The sequence below is a fragment of the Pteropus alecto genome, unplaced genomic scaffold (genome assembly GCF_000325575.1).
Source record: "Pteropus alecto unplaced genomic scaffold, ASM32557v1 scaffold50, whole genome shotgun sequence".
In the NCBI taxonomy this organism is placed as follows: Eukaryota; Metazoa; Chordata; class Mammalia; order Chiroptera; family Pteropodidae; genus Pteropus; species Pteropus alecto.
The window spans coordinates 15,123,839-15,145,459 of NW_006431918.1; the positions used below are offsets into that span (position 1 = coordinate 15,123,839).

The 21,621-nt window shown below is 33.9% G+C and overlaps 1 protein-coding gene and 1 pseudogene across 1 annotated transcript in view; both read right to left on the reverse strand.

Moving 5' to 3' along the window:
- The window catches only part of GALNTL6 (polypeptide N-acetylgalactosaminyltransferase like 6), an 888,106-nt gene that overhangs the window by 184,484 nt on the left and 682,001 nt on the right, over positions 1 to 21,621 (reverse strand). The gene's annotated exons all lie outside the window — the stretch shown is intronic.
- On the reverse strand, positions 11,678 to 11,796 carry LOC112475118 (annotated as a pseudogene).

Here is a 21,621-nt window from a genome sequence, read left to right on the forward strand (position 1 = left end):
GACCTATAATGAATTGCTGATATACTGTTCATCGTCTGCCGCAATAAGACCTGAATCGGACACTAAAATAAAAGACTTCAGATGGGTGGGTTTAAAGAGATGATAAAACAAGTATGGAATGTTCAGGAAACTAGAATTATTTGTGAATTTCTCCTTACCTAGGGCAAAAAATTCTTTACAGTCTTTTAATCTTTAATTTCTGTCCTCATTGAACTTTATTAAGAGAAGACTTTGGATTTCAGTATGCAAAAGTCAACATAAAACTGATTTCATTTGTATATATTAGCAAAAAAATTGGAAAATTAGGTAATAAAACTCTATTTATAATAGCAGCAAAACATCAGATACTTAGGAATAAATTTAGTGAGGCTGTGTATAACCTATACACTGAAGACTATGAAACATTGCTCAGAAAAACTAAAGAGGACTTATGCAAGTAGAGAGAGATGTCTAAAGGCTGGAAGACTTATTGTTAAGAATCAATTATTCCCCAATTGATCTATAGATTCAATACAATCCCAATCAAATAAGCTTTAAAAAAATTAGAGTCTTATTGCTGCTGTACCCCTTAATGGCTTAAAATAACCCAGTTTCTTATAGTTCTAGAAGCCGAAAGTTTGAAATGAGGTTAAAATCAGAGTTGTCAGGGCTGGTTCCTTCTAGAGGTGCCAGGGGGTATCCTGCTCTTTGCTTCGTTCAGCTTCTGTTGGCTCCCAGCATTCCTTCACTTGTGGCTACATCACTCTAATCTCTGTCCCATTGTCATATTGCTTTTCTCTCTTCTGTAGTCAGATTTCCCTCTGCCTGCCTCTTTTAAGGATACTTACGATTATATTTATGTCCAACTTGGATAATACATGATAATCTCCCCACTCAAGATCTTTATTACATCTGCAAAGTCTCCTTTGTCATATAAAGTAACATTCCCAGGTTCCAGGGACCTGAATATCTTTGAGGGCCATTATTATGAAATTTGTATAGCAATGCAAAGAATATAAAACAGAATAGACAATCCTGGAGAAGAAGAACCAAGTTGGAGGACTGAGGTTCCTTGGTCTCGGTACATATTACAAAGTTCCAGTAATCAAGTCGGTAGTTTTGGTACAAGGATAGATGAATGGCCATTGTAACTACTGGGAAGTAACACTTTTTCAAATCTCTCAGTGCTCCTTTATACAGCCCTGGCCGCCTGAGCTGTATTTGCCGTAAAGGTAATTTGCTTTCACTTCCCCTAGAAACGTTTTCACATGCCACAAGAATTGGATCTATAGCTTAAAAACAACAACAACAACAACAACAAAACAACAACAACAAGTTGTCACTTCCAAAGCCAAATGGCTACACGCTAGGCACCTAGAGTAGCTCCAAAGGTGGTAGAAAGACTAGAGTGTTAGAGTCTTAGGCATTGACATTTCAAATAATCCAAATTTCTGCATAAGTGGTGCTGAATTTTCTGATTCTTTGTAAATAAAAACTGATTCTTTTTGCCGAAAGAAGTTGAACTCCCTTTTCTCTTCTCTCGGTGTGTAGAGCATTGATGATAAAACTTCAGTGTATTTAGAATTCACCCTGAGATTCCTAAACTGAACCTGTAGAAATTTATATACAGCATGTCTGGGAAGGGCCCAGAAATCTATCTTTTTAACAAACATCCAAAGAATTTCTGACGCAGGTAGGTCTAAGGGCCACTCTTTGATGAACATGGCCATTTTCTCCCCAGAGAAAATGACCATTCAAAATACTTGGTGAAACAGACAGGCAGCAATTTTCAAATCACCACAGAGGAAAACAAAGTCTTCCACGGGAGTCAATTAGCAATATGAGAGAAATAAAGCGGGCACGGAAAAGGCATCACAATGGACTAACATATTCCTAAAACTAGTCCTAGTGATTAAAGTCCCCAAAGAGGAGGACCTAGGAATGATATCACAAGTGCATTGTTTTATTATCTTTATCGAGTTCCATCAAAGAGTAGTTTCCATTTTATAAGTACCATTAAATGATTATTTACTAGTGACAGGAATTCCCCTATTTATATTCTCTCTCTCTCTCATTGATCTATCTGTATTTTCTTATTCAATCCCTACAACAGGGGTATATTTTATGTTATCTTCAGGTTTTTAGATGAGGAAACTAAAGAAATGGCAGAGTCGTAATTTGAACCCAGGCTGTTTGAGTCCATTGCCTGTGTTCTTAAATCCAATATGCATCGTTACATTTACCAGTGTTTAGAGAAATAGTTTTCTAAATAGAATCTAGATGAGCTGGATCCTAAGTGACTATTAGATATAAATTTGTTATGCAGAGTGAGCGTAACCAATAGGCAACACCTTTTTTTTAAGGCAGAAGTGAATTACATATGGTAAGTGGTCTAGTTTAGAGATGCTCAAGGGAAATTTAGTGAAGTAAATGGGTGACGAGGCAACAAAGGTAAGCCGGGGCTGTATTGGAAACAGGGAGGTTCGTGCTCCATTCGGAGCAGGGTACTGGGAACCCTTGGAGAGGTGACATAATGCAAGGTTTGAGAAGACTAATTTGACAATGCTCTCTAATATAGGGTGGGATGCAAATTAGAAATTAGAGGTGATGTGATCCGTTTTGAGGAAAAGAAGTAATAAATTCAGATATTCCTAGGGTACACTGACATTCTCAGAACCTTAGAGAATATCTAGTTCCTGTGGCCTTTATAAAAGCTTTTTCACTTTAGTTTCAAATTACTGAACTCCTCAATTATGAAAACCACTGTTATTTCTTAGATTATCTCAGGCTAGTTTTCATTAGATTATCTCAGGCTAGTTTTTAAGTTGGGTAAATAGAGTTCATGCCAGGTGATTATATATGTCGGGGTTTGGAACAAATTTGATATGCTTGAAAATAAATAGTGCAGTTGCTCAGTTCAACTAACCTTTCAGGTCATTTTAGTTTCTTTTGGAAATGCATATATCTGAGTTTTCAAAACTGCCTCTTTCTATGAATATATAAGCTTTCCCCTTGTCTGATATTGCAGCTAAGCTTTGCAGAATTTTATCAAGAATCCAACGAAGTTAGAAAAATAGTGTTCCATCTCTTCTGTCACTGTCAATATTGTATACAGTCATGAGCTGCTTAATGATGGGATATATTCTGAAAAATGTGTCTTTAAGTGATTTCCTTGTGCAAACATCATAGAGTGCACTTGCACAAACCTAGATGGTATAGCCTACTATTGTAATTGTATGTGCTAAACTTTCATACAACTGGAAGTATAGTAGATTTGTTTACACCAGCATTTCCACAAACACATGAATAACGCATTGTGCTATGACCTTCTGATGGCTACGGCGTCACTAAGTGATAGAAAATTTTTAGCTCCATTATAATCATATGGGACCACCATCTATATGATGATTCATTACCATCTAACCATCTATGCGGTTCATTATTGACTAAAAGGTCATTATGTGGCACACTTAGAATCATTTTAGCATCAGAACACTGGAGTTAAACTGCATCATTAGACGATTGTCTGTGGCAGGGTAAAATTCTTAGTCTTGTTAGTGTGATGCTACAATTTACTGCTGAAAATAGTCCTGTGTCCTAGTAATTAGAACAAAATTGATGGTTCTACTTAGCTTACTTTGGAAATGATAGGAATTTTATTCATGGAAGCTATTTGCTACATCTTCATGATGCCAGTACAAATGGCAAATTCAGTATAAAAGTCAATCAAATATTTATTTGTAATTCGATAAATGAAAAACTGACTGATTTGCTCACTTCTGCTTTTCTACTAGTTGTTTGGTTCATATGTATCCTTAACTTTTCTTAATTAAGAAAATATACCAAATATAAGTAGTTCTTTACTGGATAGAACAATCTGAAAATTTAACTACACTTAGATTTTTACTTATTATTATTAATGACTAAAATGAAAAATCTTAACAGTAGAAAAATAAGAGCAACAGCGATCATTTATTGAGCAACTAATATGTGACAAGTACTATGCCATATCTTTTGTTTATAAATGCTCATATATTTTCATTATAATCTTATGAGCTTATGTTATATAGGTAAGAAAACTACAAATCAAAAAGGTAAAAAATTGTGTAGGAAGTCACAGAGCCTGTAAGAGAAAAACTGGGATTTGAATCTAAATTGGTCTAATCCCAAAGCCTGATGATCCTTCTTCACATGATACTATTCCCCATAATAGTAACATCAAAAGTATAATAAATATATTAAAATGCTATTTTAATATAAGAAGTACAAAGACAGATTGTGGAATAAACCTTCTCTTTTTATTTGTAAGATGAATCAGCATCTTGTTAAGGATCATGAAAAATAAATGTAAAGATAGAAAGCAAAACAAAGCTTTAGCTCTCTCTTCTTTAAGCAGGTAACCCTCAAATCTCTATCTCTTGCTCTGACATTTTTCAGCTCCTCAAACTCAAAGTGTCACCAACTGAGCTCATTACCTTTCCTCTCATGTTTATTTCTTGATTCCTTTCTGCCTGTGGCTCTATCATCAATAAGCTACATGGCTTAAATACTAAGGGCAGTTCTGAGTTCTTCCTCTCTCTTCCACCCTACATTACTCAATTGCCAGGTCCTATTGGCTCTTCTTTCTAAATTTCCCTCTTCTATGATTTCACTGTTACTACTCTAGTTTAGGCTGCTTTATTCTTTCCAGAAATATCTTTTACCTCAAACTAATCCATTGCTGGTTCCACGGCAATGTTTCTGAATCACTGCCTTGATTGTGCTACTCAAATACTCCAAAAATCTTCAGTGGTTCCACTTAGCCTATATTATAGGGTTGTCAAATAAACTGCAGCATTCCCAGTTATATTTGAATTTAAAAGTTGCATGGGACCTACTTATAGTAAAAAAGTATTTCCTTACAATTTAAATTTGCTGGGTAACTTGTGTCTTTATTAACAAATTCTGGCAACCCTATTATATTATTGAATATAAACTCTTTAGTCAGCTGTCAATAAAGGAGTCCTGCCAGTGGCTCAAGTTTTATCTATCACTTCGGTTCTTCCTACAGTCCATCCTCCAGTCAAATATTACTCACTGGTCCCGCACATGAGTTGTCCTGCTACTACAGACTGAATGTTTGTGTCCCTCACCAAATTAATATGTCAAAACTCAACGCGATGACATTTAGAAGTGGGAGTCTCTGGGAGGTGATTAGGTTATGAGAGGGTGCCTTCAATGGGATTAGGGCCCTTATTAAAGAAACCCCAGGGAACCCCTTCTGCAATGTGAGGACACAGTGAGAAAATGGTTGTCTATGAACTAGGAAGCCAGATCTCGCCAGACATCGAATCTGCTATCACCTTGATTTTAGATGTCCTAGCTTTTAGAAATGAGAGAAATAAATATTTGTTGCTTCAGCCACCCGGTCTATGATATTTTTGTTACCATAGTCTAAAAAGACCAAGATACCTTCCTCGTGCCTTTGCCGAACCATCTGTCTGTGTGGCCCAGTAAAAATGTTACTCCTTGAAGAAATTTGTGATTCCTCTGAGGACTCCATGGCTCTTGATTTGTATTGGTCTTACCCTACTTATTCAGTCCTAACTTGCTTAATTGTAAGTAGTCTACCTCTTCTCTCTAGTTACTTGTAAGTTCCTTATTTTCATATATCTCCAATTCTAACATTGTTCTTTACACATATTAAATACTCAGTATTTGTTGAAAAAACAAATGAAATAGTAGGAAAGACTTTTAACTCTTAAAAGGAATGATCTTTTCTCATACATTTAGCACCTATTCCCACAAAGAGAAAAAAAAAACTTGATTGGGGCATGTGTAAAATGTGTAAATACTCTACATTACGGATACTTCACTACATTCTATTAAAATTAACCAGTTCTTGGGTATGCTCAAGGGAAAAAAGAGCATAAAATTTCTTTCTTGTCCTTTTTTGTGGGAATGTTATGTTTCTAGTTTTACCAGAACTCTAAACCACCTCAGATAACCTAGCAATATTTTTGAGACACAGTTTCCTTATTAATTAGGCAAAGAAAAAGTGGCATCATCAGGAGTAATAGAGCCATGTAAAAGGCTAAGTTGGGGGCAGAGGGGAGAGAGATGCACAGCTTGGACAAGTGAGAAGCCACTTGCAAACATAGGTAAGATCTGGATGTTGTGGACATGGATTTTCATTTCTACAAAACCTGCATTTTACATCCCTTTCTTATGCACCTTGATATATCAAATAGTGATGTTTTTGGAAAACATCTGTCCTCGGTGATATGTTTTCATTCATTTTTCTATCGGTTTATGTCGACTATTCTGGTAAGTGTCAGGTCTACTGTACTCTTATTGCAACAGATAAATTACATCATTCTGGTTGTTTCTGATCTGACATAAATAAAAAGCTGAAAGACAGCCCAGTTTACTCTTTGTGGACAAATTTTACATGGCTTTGAGATTCTTTCGATCTGATTTATAAACTATTTTTCAAGAACAAATTCACAAGCTGTACCTAGGAACACGGTTCTGGGCTCTCTTGGCCTCATCACTATGTAAATCATCAAGTAGAATACAAATGCCCCACCGGCAAAATAGTCAGAATGACATTCCCACCACTGCATATGGATGAAGCCATGGCTGATAAATTCCTTCTCCATATACGCTCTCTTGCTGCATTATTTATGGACTTTGAAAATGCAGGTTGGCTCCTGCAGTGATTCTTTGGCACTATTCTCTTCCTAGTAGGGTCTGTGAGCTGTAACCTGATCCTGGGATGAAAAGCATTTATTCTTTCCTGACAGCAAAATTGTTACTCTAGAACAGCAACGATTACATTTAAAAAAATGTTTTTTAAGCCTTTATGGCCATAGAAGTTGAAAGGACAATTGAAGGTTTCCCTGCTTTGGCTGACTTTATATATCTAGAAAAATATTTTATATGCTTCCACATAGTACTTTTTAATTAGAATTGGAGCTTGGATTTTTAAGGCATTTTGTGTTAGCTGGATGTTTAAATAAATATGCATGCTCAATACTGTTTAGTTCAAACTCTTCTTCCCTCAAGACTCCTTTTCTTTTTTCATTGTGTTAGAGCTATTGGAAGCATCCACAGAGACAGCAAAACCTGTTAAGCAAATTTAATGTAAAGTACAGGTCTTTTCTAGGGAGCCACAAAAGGGAAAGGGCCTTTTTGCAACATAGACATAAAATGAATGAAACACTTCAAATAAGTGAAATAGTTTCAGGGCAGAAGGGAATGTCTATAAAATATGTAAAAATTATACCTGGCAATGAGTACTTTCCCCCTCTAAAACCTGAAAATTCCCTTATAACAATTGCACATGTTAAAATAAGCCCAGGGACTGAAAGAATGTGCTCAAGCCAAGGAAATATTTAATAAACTGTGTAAGAAACAGAGATGGGGAGAGGAGAGGTGACAAAGGAACAGGAAGAGAAACTGTCTTTCTTTTATTTTAAAAATTCTCTATCGTTTCATCTGCCCCGACTTTTTAATGAGCTCTTCTGTTTCTTCATTCTATCTGTTCCTATCTGCCATCATGTTACATGTGAAGCCTGCTTGTTAGTATCTCCCTGAATGATTTTTCTTTTTTTCTTCCTCTAAGGTCATTACTGAAACATAACTCTAAAATATGCATTTGAAATGTGGTACCTTTCCTCTTTTCCACAGTTATTTCTATACTTTTTGTTTTGATTTTTGAGCAAACATGGATTTGTTGGGAAAGTTTGAGTTTGGTATGAAGATTACCCGGATCTTCTTTTCTCGATGTGTTTTGGATGAGTATAGAAGAATGTCTAGAAGCATCTCATGTTCTCAGGTGAGTTGTGTGGGGGAAGACTGAGCAGGTAAGATGGAAACAGGTATTTGGTCAGCAGATAAATATTAATGCAAAGCTGTCGACATCCAACTCACCCAAAGGCTATAGTAGAAATACATAAAGTTTTATCATCCATCTATTTTTCTGGTACTATTGGTATTTCATGTTGTAATGAGATTTCATAATATGAGATAATTTTAGAACAAGTAGTGAGCAAATGACTAGATTCCTTCAGTGTATGGGGAATAATTTAATAAATGATACTGGGGCAGAAAACACAGCATTGTGTGCTCTGTGTTTACTCATCTCAGTTGAATAAGGAGTGAATTCCGTGAGAGCTATTTACTCAATAAGGACTCAGATGGGTCATAGGGTGTTTTAGATTTATATAGCAATTTTCCTCCAAGAAATTTCATTCATTTAGATGCTGAAGGACAGTATAAACATGGAACTAAAATTTTCTTTTCCAATATACCACTTAAAAATGTCAAAGTCAAGCTTTAGAAATATTTGTATGACTCATTCTATATTTTGGGAACATTAATTTTCTGTGAGTCTCTATAGTTGATCTTTCTGTATTCACTATGTAATATAAATGTATTTTTATCTGTATTTCTGGCTTAATTTTTTTAATAATTGCCCCATTAGCATATACTTCTGAATTGAAGTTTACCACTACATGATATGTAGTTGCAAACTGCTATTCCTACAAATCAGCACTCAAAGGAACCATGGGATAATGCATTCCTGGATTGCTATTATGATTCTGTCCCAGAAAACGGGAAGTTGTTCCCCAAGAATCATCTTTTTCTTGAATATGTGTTCTTTAGTGAATGAAAACTGTCTTCATAAAGTCCTTCCTAAAATTCTCAATAATGCTTCTTTAGAATATAAACTCATTTCAAGATAATGCGTGCAGGTGCTGTTGAGTTACTTTCAGTAGTCTATATAAGATAAACTATCTCTAAGTTTACTTTTTTTAATATGACCTTACTTTAAAGGGGATGCATATGAGATACTTCGGAAAACAGTAAGAGGAAAATAGCAGAAGAAAATCACATATGGCTCTATTGTCCAGAAAGAACCAATATTCCCATTTGACTTATTTCCTTCCATATACATGTACACAAACAGTATAAAATTATACTTTTTGACCCAAGAATTGAACATTTATCCATTTTATAATGATTCTCCAAAAGGATCATTTTACGCATTATTATATATTATAAGGTTGTAGAATATTTATTTCACCATTCTTAGGCTTAATTTTTCAAATATACTTTTTTTGTTATTAAAAGTAACTGCACAATGAACATTATTATACGACTTGTTTTAGCTGATTATTTCTTTTAGATTCCAGTATAATAATTATGCACAAACACATTAAAAAACTCCCCCAACTTTGATGTTTCCAAATAGTTTTTCAAAAACATTTTAACAATTGACTTTTTCATCTTGTGAAATAAATTGTTTTCCCTCATTTTGTTAGGAAAAAATCATACGTTGTTTGAAATTGCTTTTCTTTGACTATTAGTATTTCTATTTATTAGTCATTTCTATTTGTGCATTTTCTGTTAGTGTAGTTTATATTTTTAAAATATTAAAATGCTGAGCACAACTCTCAGGTTTTCACTTTAATTCTAGGGATATACAAAAGAGTTCACACACATTATGTTTTACAGAAAAATTAAGCCTCTTATTTAAGCACAACTATTTCTCTGATTCCAGAAGTCTGGTGAGATCACTATTCTCATTATAGGCATTTGTCAAATGCTGGTGAATCTTCATGCTCAGTGTTAAACCAACTCAATAACTGAATTCCTTTACTTTAGGCAAAGATAATGAATGTAAAAGGTTTAGAAAGATTTTAATAATGTAATTAGTCATCTACTTATTCTTATGTAACTATCTCTTTTAAGAAATGTTAACAGAAAAACTGGAATTTGAAAATAAATTACAATTCAACAATTTTCAAACAGTTTTCCTTCATTCCAGTCTATGACCCAAGGCATTTTAATATCTGAAAGGGTACAGGTCTTCTACCTCTTTGGTTAAATGATGTAAAAGCTATAAGACATTGAAGAAAGATATTAAACAAGATATAAATGAATGGAAAGATATACCTTGCTCATGGATTGGAAGGATTAATGTTGTTAAAACATCTTTACTACCTTAAGTAATATACAGATTCAATATAGTCCCTATTAAAATATTGATGACATTTTTCTCAGAATTAGAATAATCCTAAAATTTATATGAAACCACAAAAGACCCCAAATAACCAAAGAAATCTTGAGAAAGAACAAAGTGGGAGGTATCATGCTCCCTGATATCAAACTATACTACAAACTACAATAACCAAAACAGTATGATACTGGCATAAAAACAGACACATAGATCAATGAAATGGAATAGAGAACCCAGAAATAAATCCTCATATATATGCTCAATTAAATCTATGACAAAGGAGGCAAGGATATACAATGTTGTAAAGACAGTCTCTTCGACAAGTGATGTTAGCAAAACTGGACGAATACATGTCCCTTGCACCACCAAGAAAAAAAAAAAAAAAAAAAAAGAAAAGAAAAGAAACTGGACCACTTTCTTACATTATACACAAAAACTCAAAATGGATTAAAAACATAAGTGTAAGACCTGAAACCATAAAATTCCTAGAAGAAAAGATAGGCAGTAAACTCTTTGAATTTGCTCTTAGCAATGTCTTGCATGGTACATCTCCTTGAGCAAGTGAAAAAAATAAATGAATGGGACTACATCAAACTAAAATGTTTTTGCACAACAAAGGGAACCAGCAGCAAAATGAAAAGACAATCTACTAAATGGAAGAAGATATTCGTAAATGATACATCCAATAAAAGGTTACTATTCAAAGCATATAAAGAGCTCATACTTTAACACCAAAAATGGGCAGAGAACTTGAATAGACATTTCTCCCAAGATGACATACAGATGGTCAACAGAATATAAGATGCTCACTATCACTAATCGTCAGAGAAATGCAAACTAAAACCACAATGAGATATCATCTCACATCTATCAGAATAGCTAGTATTAATAAATCAACAAATAAAATGTGGTGAAGATGTGAAAAAAAGATAACCCTCATACACTGTTGGTGAGATTGAAAATTAGTGCAGCCATTGTGGAAAACATTATGAAGATTCCTCAAAAAATCAAAAATAGAGCTGCCATAAAATTTAGCAATTCCATTTCTGGGTATTTATCTAAAGAAAACAAAAACACTAATTAGAAAAAATATGTATACCTTTATTTTCATTTCAGCATTACTAGTAAGGGCCAAGATATGGAAGTAACCTAGATGTTCATCAATCATGAATAAAGAAGATGTGTACACACGTACACACACACACACACACACACGCACGCACAATGGAATATTATCAGCAATAATAAGGAAAGAAATCTTACCATTTGTGACAACACAGATTTAGAGGGTATTATGCTAAATGAAATAAGCTAGATAAAGACAAATATCATATGATCTCAATTATATGTGGAATTAAAAAAATGAAATAACTGAATAAACAAAACAAAACAGAAACATAGTATAGAGAACAAGCTGGTAGTTGCCAAAGAGGAGGGGGTAGGGAAATAGGAATAAAAAAATTAAAACAAAATGAAAAATGACAATGTAGAAATAATCTTTAGAATTTATCAACTATTACATGTGAAAGTGAGTATGGAATAGAGGATGGAATATAGTTAGTAGATCTTTATTTTATTTTATTTCATTTATTTTATTTTATTGTTTTAGGCGAGGTAACCCTTGGTTGACCTCACAGACTGCAAAGACCTTGTCAGCTTACAATCCCTTATTTTTTTATTTTTTATTTTTTATGCCTACAGCATCTGGTCTTCCTAGGAGGTCTCCCATCCAAGTACTAACCAGGCCTGATCCTGCTTAGCTTCCGAGATCAGATAGGATCCAGCTTGTTCAGGGTGGCATGGCTGTAGACAGATTTTTAAAAAAATAATATATATATTTTTCATAAAAAAAAAAAGACATTGGGGTTGTATAAAGATTATGTTGGTGAGACTGTTATGTGTCTACCATTCTAAAATCAAGAGAAAGGGGATTTATGGTGTCTACTTAAAGACCCGAACAGATATTTGTGGTAGTTTGAGATGGGGAGACATGGTGGACTGATCTCTGACAGTCACCAGAGAAATCTAAAGGATGAGAAATAGGTGCCATTTAAGACAAACGAAGCAAAGAAGAGCTGGCATTGCTTTGGTCAACTTGAATGCCAAAAATAGTAAACAAACAAACAAACAAACAAATAAGTGTCCAGTCTACTGGGATATTTAAAAAAAATGAATATGCAAAGGTGATCACAATGCAATAAGTAAATAATGGGGGAGTATGGGGTGCGATTCCCTTCTTGCGAATCAGGGAAGGCTTCCTGGAGAAACGATGACTAAACTGGGATACAGAAGGTGAAAGAAAAGTATTGTAAGCTCAAAAAATATCTGAAAGAGATAGAAAACGAAATTATTTTAAGTCCTCTTTTAATCATCAGGTAGAAAATGCATATAAAACAGGGACATTTCAATACAAGAAAACACCAGGTAGAGATGAATAATCCAGATCCTAGGGTTGATATATCCTTTGTTTCACATTTCCTGATAACTTATAAATTTAGACATTACCAGTGCAATTGCTTTCGTTGTCTAGTTTTTTTAAAAAATCCATGCACATGTACATTTTCACTATCTTTAGATTGTAAGTCACTCAGCTATAATAACTTTTCCTTCTTCCATTACATCACTCCTCTGTTTCCCAGTGTAGATAGACCTTGGTGCTTGTTAGTGGTGCCTGACTAATGAGCTACTTAAGGGAACCATTTGGATAATTCATTTTTGGGGAGCAATTATGTCACTGGCAGCTGTCAAATGGCAGATTTGAGAGTTTTTTTTGTTAAATAAAGAGGAAATATTAAAGTGTGAAACTCTTCTAATATGTTTTACTAAATATTTATCTTCCTTAAAGGGGAAGTTTGTTTTTTTTGATGTTTAAATCTTTCAAATACTTAGATAAAAGCATAAATAGATAGTACATTTATTATTATTTTTTGATTGAGTCTGCTTTTTGAAGGATAATTTTCATCTAAGCTGGCCTGATTTTTCTTCTACTTTAAGAGCTAACTGGTATTATTTGCAATACATATTATTATGCAGCAATGATTCTATATAATTGCTTAATCATGATTAATATCACCAGGCGAATTCAGAATGTCATGTTGAGGAAAATTCCATAATTTGAATCAACCTGAAAGAGAGCTAATAATGGGATGTGTAGGGGAGGGACAGTGATAAAGCAGACTAGAGAAGGTGAGGAAGTAAGCTGGAAATGGTCCAGTGACAGGCTCACGTAGTTTCATATGACCATTTTTTTTTTTTAAAGATCTGACATTGTCATTTTTCTTTGGCATGGTTATTATTATTTTGGTCTCCTTTCACTGGCAAGTATTTAACAGCTTTCTGAATAAAAGCTAACTAAAATGACATAAAGCCAGTTTTATTAATGGAAGAACATTTATACAGCTCAGGTCCCCAAGAATTGAGTATTCAAATTTGTAAACTCCCTGTATTTGACTTTTCCGTCATGGATTTCTGCAGTTGAATGAGCTGAAGCATCACCAGTGCTCAAATAAGCTTTTCCAGGCCATTAAAAAGTAGATCTACAAAGTAAGAATGCTTCACTTTTGCTCTTCAATATGGTTAGCAGATATTTTTTAAAAATTATATAAATTACTTGAGGGCAGGGAGAATTTTTCTTTTTTGAAAAGTAAATAAGATCAGTGACTATTACCCTCTCATTGATCTGGGATAGTTTATACTCTCTGGTCATGTGCTTACACTTAAAGACAGGCCACTTTATACTTGATACTAGCTAGCTTAATTAGGTGGGAGATCTTAATGAGTTTTCTGGAAAATGAGAACAGTGGAAGAGCATATAGACATCAATATTATCCTTGAAAAAAAGATAAAAAGGTCTTCTTTCATCAGCTTATCCTAAATAACACAGTCTACAATTTTCTGGATTCCACTCCTGAATTTTGAATACTATGTTAAAGGATGGTTCCTAAGGATTCTGCTCTTCCATGTGAATGTGTAGAATCATCCAGCAATCTCCCATGAGGCTTCCTTTAATTCAGAGTCAAGATCGACGAAACAATTTTTTGAGATTTATTAAGTGGTCTAGCTATAGATTCCCTAACTTGTACCACCTAATTTTTCCTTTCTGAAAAGCAGGTATGGTACCTCTGGGAACAGGCTGTAGAGGGGACAACATTATTCTACAGTCCTGCCAATTCTCATCTCGTCTAGCCAGGCCCAATCTGTTCCCCTACCTTTTTATCTTCGCACATATTTGCTGCACTATAAGCAGTGAAGAGCCCAGCTGGAGAACTGCTCCCATTTTAATTCTTTCTTGGCCTACACATTATTTGAACCTTATTTTCTTACTCACATCTTTCCTGCCTTCTACATTGATTCCTGATGTTGGTTGCTGCAGTTAGGGAACTGTCAGAGTTCCTTTGTTTTCTCACTTCTTTGGGCTCCTTAGACCCCACTGACCATTAGGGGTGCTGAAGTATGAGAGGTACCCTCTGCCTTCTCCCCATTCAGACCCACATTGAGGTTGAGGTATGGGGCTCAGACCACCCTGGAAAAGAGCAGTCCTAGCACCCAGTAGTGAGTAGAGCTGTGAGGCAGATCAGCAGTGACCAGTATCCTCAACCCTCTGCTTTGTTAGTTGACAGGGGGAGTAGGCAGAAAGGAGCAGGGTGAGGGAAGTTATTTCTGGGGAAGCTGTGGGGAAGCAGGGCATCAATGCTCTTGAGAATAGAGAACTCTATTTGGCAGAGGGGGATCATCACAGTAAAATCAGCATCTCAGGGGTAAGGTGGGAAGATAGAAACAGAAGAGCCAGAGGGACTTGTGTTAGAGAAGTTTTATGGAAAAATCCTAAAAATATTAATACTAATTATAACCATTAGGTTACCTGATGGCCCAAGAATTTCACTTCTAGGTATATTCTAGAGAAATTCTGGCACATTAGTACATGCAAATATGCTCAAGAATTCTCAGAGCAGCCTACTGTACAGAGCAGAATGGTTTCAGGTTCAGTATGTTTCTCTTGTCCCAGCCAAGGCTGAAGGCTGAGAACCACAGGAGAGGTTCTGAGAACCACCACAGTGGTTGGATCCAGTCACCTTCCTACAGGGTTAACTGAAGGATTCCAGTTTACATAGCTGACCCTTTCTTTACCCTCTCCACAATTATCAGAAGAGGTCTGAGGGGTAAGAAAGACTACAAACACTTCAGAGAGTGTAGGATTTGTGAAGAAAACTTATTCAATCTCTCTGCAATGTCCCAAGAGAGTCACTCCCACAGTTTATGGGTGCCTGGGAGACAGAGAAGTTGGCATTTCACTTCACGGCAGGGCGTGCATGGGGGGTGCTTCAGGAAGAGATGGCATAGTGGGCACTGCAAAGCGCAGACTTCCAAACCATCCTGCCTCCATGTGGCTGGGGCAGGAGACCCGAGAGGGTGGGTGAAATTGCTGACTACCGTCTTACCTGAGTGACGAGAGACATGACTTCTAGAACAATTCAGTATGACAAATATTCTCACTGATACAACCAGCTTTGTATCAGTGAGAATATTTGATAGGATCTTGCAAAGGACTACCATGTCCAAAGGAGCCAGATTGTTTACATGGATTTAATAGGTAATAAGCCAAAGTGATCTGTTACTTCCAGTTTGAAGAATTTAACGGCTTCCATTTCATTGGCCAGAATGAACGGCTTCCATTTCATTAGCCATACCTCCCTTGAAGAGGGCAGAGAATCTCACCCTCCATGTACCCAGCAGAAAAGAAGTGTTAGTCATTATTGATAATTTTTGATACATCTCCCTTATTACCTGCACAAATGAAGTTTCTGGATGAATCTAGACTAGTGGAGTTCAGGGACATTGCTTTTACACTCTGTCCCCTTCCTCTTCCTGTGGTTATTGGACAAGCAGGCAGATGAAGGTAAATTCCTATGTTATTGACACTTAATTTTACTGCAATGAGTCAAACCTCCCTGATTAATTGGTTATATGCATAATAGAAATCAGGAAAAGCCTCAGGGAGGGAATGAATTACAGAATATATTGTAGTAGTTATAAAGCAATTAATTTTCATATATAGGAACATGGATAAATCTCAATTGTAATGTTAAATAAAAAACATTACATAATAGTAAGTACAGTGTAATATCATTTATGTAGAATACAACATTACATAATAGTAAGTACAGTGTAACATCATTTATGTAGAATACAACATACATCATTTATGTAGAACATACACAACACTCTAGCCTATACTTTTCAGTGATATACAGCTGTGTATGTCTGTATATGTGTATGTGTGTGTAAACATCAAGATAGACCAGAAGTATACACCACATTTATGATATTGCTCAACTCTTGAGTGAGAAAGAAAGAAATAGAAGTTGTGGGTAAGAGGGAGCCAAATGATACTTCAGCTTTCCATGTAATGTTCACTTACTTGTTAATCTAAAATTGTCTATGTAAGCATGACATAATCTTTGCAATTATCAACAATTACAAAGGTAGAAAGATGTGCATTTGTTCAATTATGCACTTCATCACTTCCTGCTTTTATGATTTATCAAAAATTATAAAAACCACAATGAAAAAACAAACAGAAAAAATATAAAGGGATTATAAGCTCAATACAGTTTTAGTAGACTGTATTTGAGGAGACAGATTCCATATATGTTCAGTTGTCTGTATAGGAAATATCACCAGAATATTTATGGAATGCTTCTCATATGCTATGTGACACTTTACCTGGTATTTTCTAATTAGTTCATGAATGCCCTGATTTGCATGTAGTTTGCATAATTCTGCAAGATGATGTTGAATTCAACTGACGTTTCTACTCTGCAGGTGATTGGAGTTTAGAGGTTGTAGCTGGAGAGTTCAAATTCTGAGTTTAATGCTTCTTCATTGTATGACCTTAAGCAAGTCTCATCATCTCTTTGAGCCTCAGTTCTCACCAATAAAATGGGAAATGACCTATGTTTTAATTCTCAGGACTGTTGCTAAATCATATTACCCATGTGAAAACATTTTAAAGCCTAGATGGCACCATAATACATTAATTTCTGAATTTGAATTTTATTAATTAAAAAAATAGATTGTTAAGGGAAGGAGCAGTGAAGTAGGGAGACAGGAACATGAATTTTCTATTTCAGCGTAGCACCTGCTTGCAAAACCTCAAGACCAATGAAAATGGAATTTTCATTTTCTTCTCTGTATCTGAAGTGCGGCCTACAAGACTATGCATTAGATTTACACAGGGTAAAGGTGTGCCAAGGCTCGACGTATACCAGATGCTTAATCAGTAGAAGCACTGTAATTAATTATTATCTATACATATTTACATAGTTACAGGGTTAAGTAAAAGTTAATGGGAAAAGATGAAATTGGAACCCCTTCAGAATTTTTGCTAAGAAAACAATATCAGATAACACACAGATATAGTCCTGCACTCCAGAATTATTTCAAAAAAGATCAACTTAATCTTTCAAAAAATACTTTTGAAACATAGTTCTAAAGTGAAAGTTTGTCAGTTTTATAATGTATGATATCTATATCCAGATGAAAATAAATCTATCTCAATATTTTGCAAATGAGTTTTTAATGCAAATGACTTTGAAACAGAGGTCAACCTTATAAAGTCAAGCTATTTTAGTTCCTAGAGTAAGTGTACAAACATGTTTTTCTTTTAAAGGATGCATTAATTCCTTAATAATCCTACAGCCTCTTTATTGAATTTTTATAATTTGCATAAAAGAAACTCCTGTAACAACTGTCGATCTTTCTTATTGTTTATACTTGCAATAGAAAACCACCAATGTTTCAAATAATATTGTCCCATGATTATTTTTTAAAATGTGCATATTTACAGAAGCTTTAACAACTTGAAAGGTATTAGAACTTTTAGTAAATCATAAACTTCTATTATTGTTTTTGCTTTAGTACACTCAGGTAGGTGTCAATTTTCCTTTCTACAACTGTGTAAACTCTGGAATTAGGTGGATACAATAACTTCCTTCAGAAGCGCTTGCATTTCTGCGCTACCAGAATTATGGGTGGTGACCGTCTTATTTTATTACTACCTCTTCAATTTTATATATGAATATTTGGCTTAATAGCCATTAATAGCTAAGAAAATAAGTACTTATATTGATGATCTAAATTATGAATGCTATTGCTTTCTCACTGGTACCAAACTGAAGGGAGATTTATATATGCTGTATCACACACTAGTTAATAGGAGACAATTAAATATCACTAAGCGGTTTAAACCTATGAATAGAATATTAAGAAAAATATAATGAAAATGGTTAATGCCAGTCACAGGAAGGATATGTCACAGAAAAATTAAGATGGAGGATACATAGTAAAAATAAAAGTTTACCAAAGGCAACTCAGTTTAATTTAAATAAAAGTTATAGTGTAATGTCCAGAAGGCCGCAAAGTTTAGACTAAAAATATAAATGCTTTTGTATGTTGTATCTTTAAAAAATCTCTGATAAATGAAGTGAAAAAATAATTTTATTGGGAATTTGAGGCAACATTTTAAAAATAAGAAAAATTATAATTTTGTTATTTATTAAATCCAAAATAAAAATTTCTCCTGGCTTCCAGCCTTGTGCACCAGCAATGTACAAACTGCTTGAATGGTACTGATTCTTCAGGGCAGTTAAACCAGCAGGGATTTCATCGCTTTGTCTGATGTTCATGATGCAGCCTCATTTTTATATTTCTTATAGAAATCCCAGTCATATATTTACTTCTCGGATAACGTGGGTTGAGTAAATAATATTCATCAAGTGAAGTTTTTTTCAATTTAGAAGTTCAAAGTGAGCATTTTATAAATAAGTATCTATCTATTTATTTCTCTATCATCTATCATGTATCATTTATCTGTCTCATATTTTATGGTTTCCTAGTGGCTCCTGACAATCCTCCACAACATTCTTTAATGATATAGTAGAATCTGAAAATAGGCAGTGTACTATGATTCAAAGTTAACCTAATAGAATGAAAATAGTATAAAATGTAAACTAGGACAACTGGGATTCGGTGCAACCTCAGCAAACATCAAGTGTTTTTCTAAAAAAACATTGGTGAACTAGTAGTTAGTAGTTTTTGTGTTCTCTGATGCCACAAGATTTATACATTGCTGCTTAGTGGCCACAAAAGATCTTGCCCTTTTTCTCTAATCCCTCTCCCTTCTTATTAAAAGCTTTTAGTTGTCTTCATATTTTCTTTGTGTGTGTGGTGGGCGGGGAAGGAAATGAGGCTCCTTTACCTTTTGTTGTGAATATTATAGTAAAATTCACAATTCTATTCTAAATTGTGGAACTGTTGTGCTACCATTATTAGTTAGCTAAAGAATTCTAAATATAACAATATTTAAAACCATTCATCTAGAAAAACAGCCTAATTTTGCATTTTAAAGTTAAAATAGGAGATGCTCTCGATAACTTAATATATACAAATATTCATTTGGGCATCAAGATCAAAAATCTATTTTATATTCTCTCTCTCTCTCATCTATGTGTGTATAACACAAAATTAAGATTATTGATGACTGTCAGAATTAAAATATCTAGAATATGGAGGGAGTTTGATTGATTAAAAAACTCCACAACTCCAAAATATCTTCCCCGATCAGATTCCTCGAATTTTAGTGTTAAGAATTTTATACCTTAATCTTATGCTTAAATCTTTATTTAATGAATATTACTTGATTCCATTTTTGGTATAACATTCCACGTACTCACATAATAAAAAGTCTTACTAGATTCAATCTAAATCTCTGCTTCTCCTGGTTCTGCCTCTGTCTCGTTATTAGCACTGGAGAACTGCTCATTGTCATTTTCATAGTTTAGGACCTTACTGAATCCTCCACGTCTTTTTTCTGATTTAAACAAACATCATTCTTTTTTAAAAATTATGGCACAAACTAAGTATTGCAATATTTCTGTTTACCTTCTCTAGACATTAAACTGATCCAGAGAATTTATTCTGATCAAAAAAATGACACGATTGTGATTTATTCTTTAATAGACTCAATATATTTTCAAAGAGTGATCATCAAAGACTTTGGAAGTCCAAAGTGATAACACTTTTTTTGTGTATTTCAAATTAAATGTTGCACCTCATAAGAAATGGTTTTGAAAAATAAATTGGTAAACAAAATCAATAGTCTTAAAATGTTGATACTCCAATTTAAAAACTCTAAGACCTTTTACTCAAGTGATGTTGTCAAAGATTTCTGTGAGTAAAATGTTCATCACGTAATTTTACATAACTGAAAATGCTTCAAAATAACCTAAGTATCCAATGATAATAAAATGAATATAAATAAACATACTGTATTCATATGTAGAATTGGTAATTAAATTTTATTTAAAATTTTTTCTTTCTACTATACTAGTATATTTTATAATAATAAAATTATAGAACATAGATGACTAAAGTAAGTGCTCTTTATAATCCTAATTTTGGGGAAAAACATATCTTCACAAAAATATTAGAAATGTTGAATTTGTGAGTTAGGAGTTCTTTTCATAGTTCATAAAAAATAAAATTCTCATTAAAAATGAGCATGAATGGCTTTATAATAAGAAAAATTATTAAAAATAAATTACACAATGTATGCAAATTTTAAAAAATCTTCATAGTATTGAACACAGTAATTCTACTTCTAGAAATATTTCTGAATCAAATAACTCAACATATAGAAGAAATTATATTCATGGAGCACTGCATTAAACATTCTACAAACATAATTATAGAATTTAAAATAAAATTTAGATCCAAAATTAAAGAATAGTGAAGTAAGTTATGTTACATTTGTTGAATGAACATTTTAGCCATTAAAAATAATGATTACTAGGATTATGTATCTATGTGAGATGTTTACTTTTTAATGCTAAGTAAACCTACAGAGTGAAATTAAATGTATGATACTTTGGGAAAAAATTAAGATAGTATGCTAAAATGTTAACCATATTGCTTTAGTAGGATGAATATTTTTACCACTTCTCTCTTTTCTATTTTTTTATTATATTACTTTTATAATAACATTCGGTTTTATCAAAAAACCTCACAAACATTCAAGCTTCTTGGATAGCCTGATAATTAGTTGTTTACTCAATAAGACAGAAAATGCTTAATATATATTAGATTTTTTAGCAAACATCTATTAAACAAGCTTACCAAAAAATTAATGTATTATTTACATCATTCACTGTAGGGTTTTTGGCAAATTCTCATTTGTGGGCTTTTTTCTTTTTTTTCTTTTTTTAAGGTTGAGTTGACATGGCTTACTTAACATAATTACTTATTCCTCTTAGGGCCACCACACAGTCCATTAATCTAATAATGCTGATTTTCCATGTTGATTTTTTAATGAAAGTTCCTGCAGGGTCATGAGAAGTACAAGCACTGTATGACTTTGTACATTCTCAGTGAAACTCAAGACAGAATAATTTAACCAGCTGAAGAGATACTTGTTAGCAAAGTCGGCAGACATAGCTGCCCAGACTGGAGGTGCTGCTATTACTTGCTCTGGCTGCTTTTTGCAGTGATTTAGAAAAACTAGAAATCACAGACAGTGAATCAAACAGAGCACTGACCTTTGTATCTTATGGATGTGAGCAATGACTGTCAATTGGCTAGCA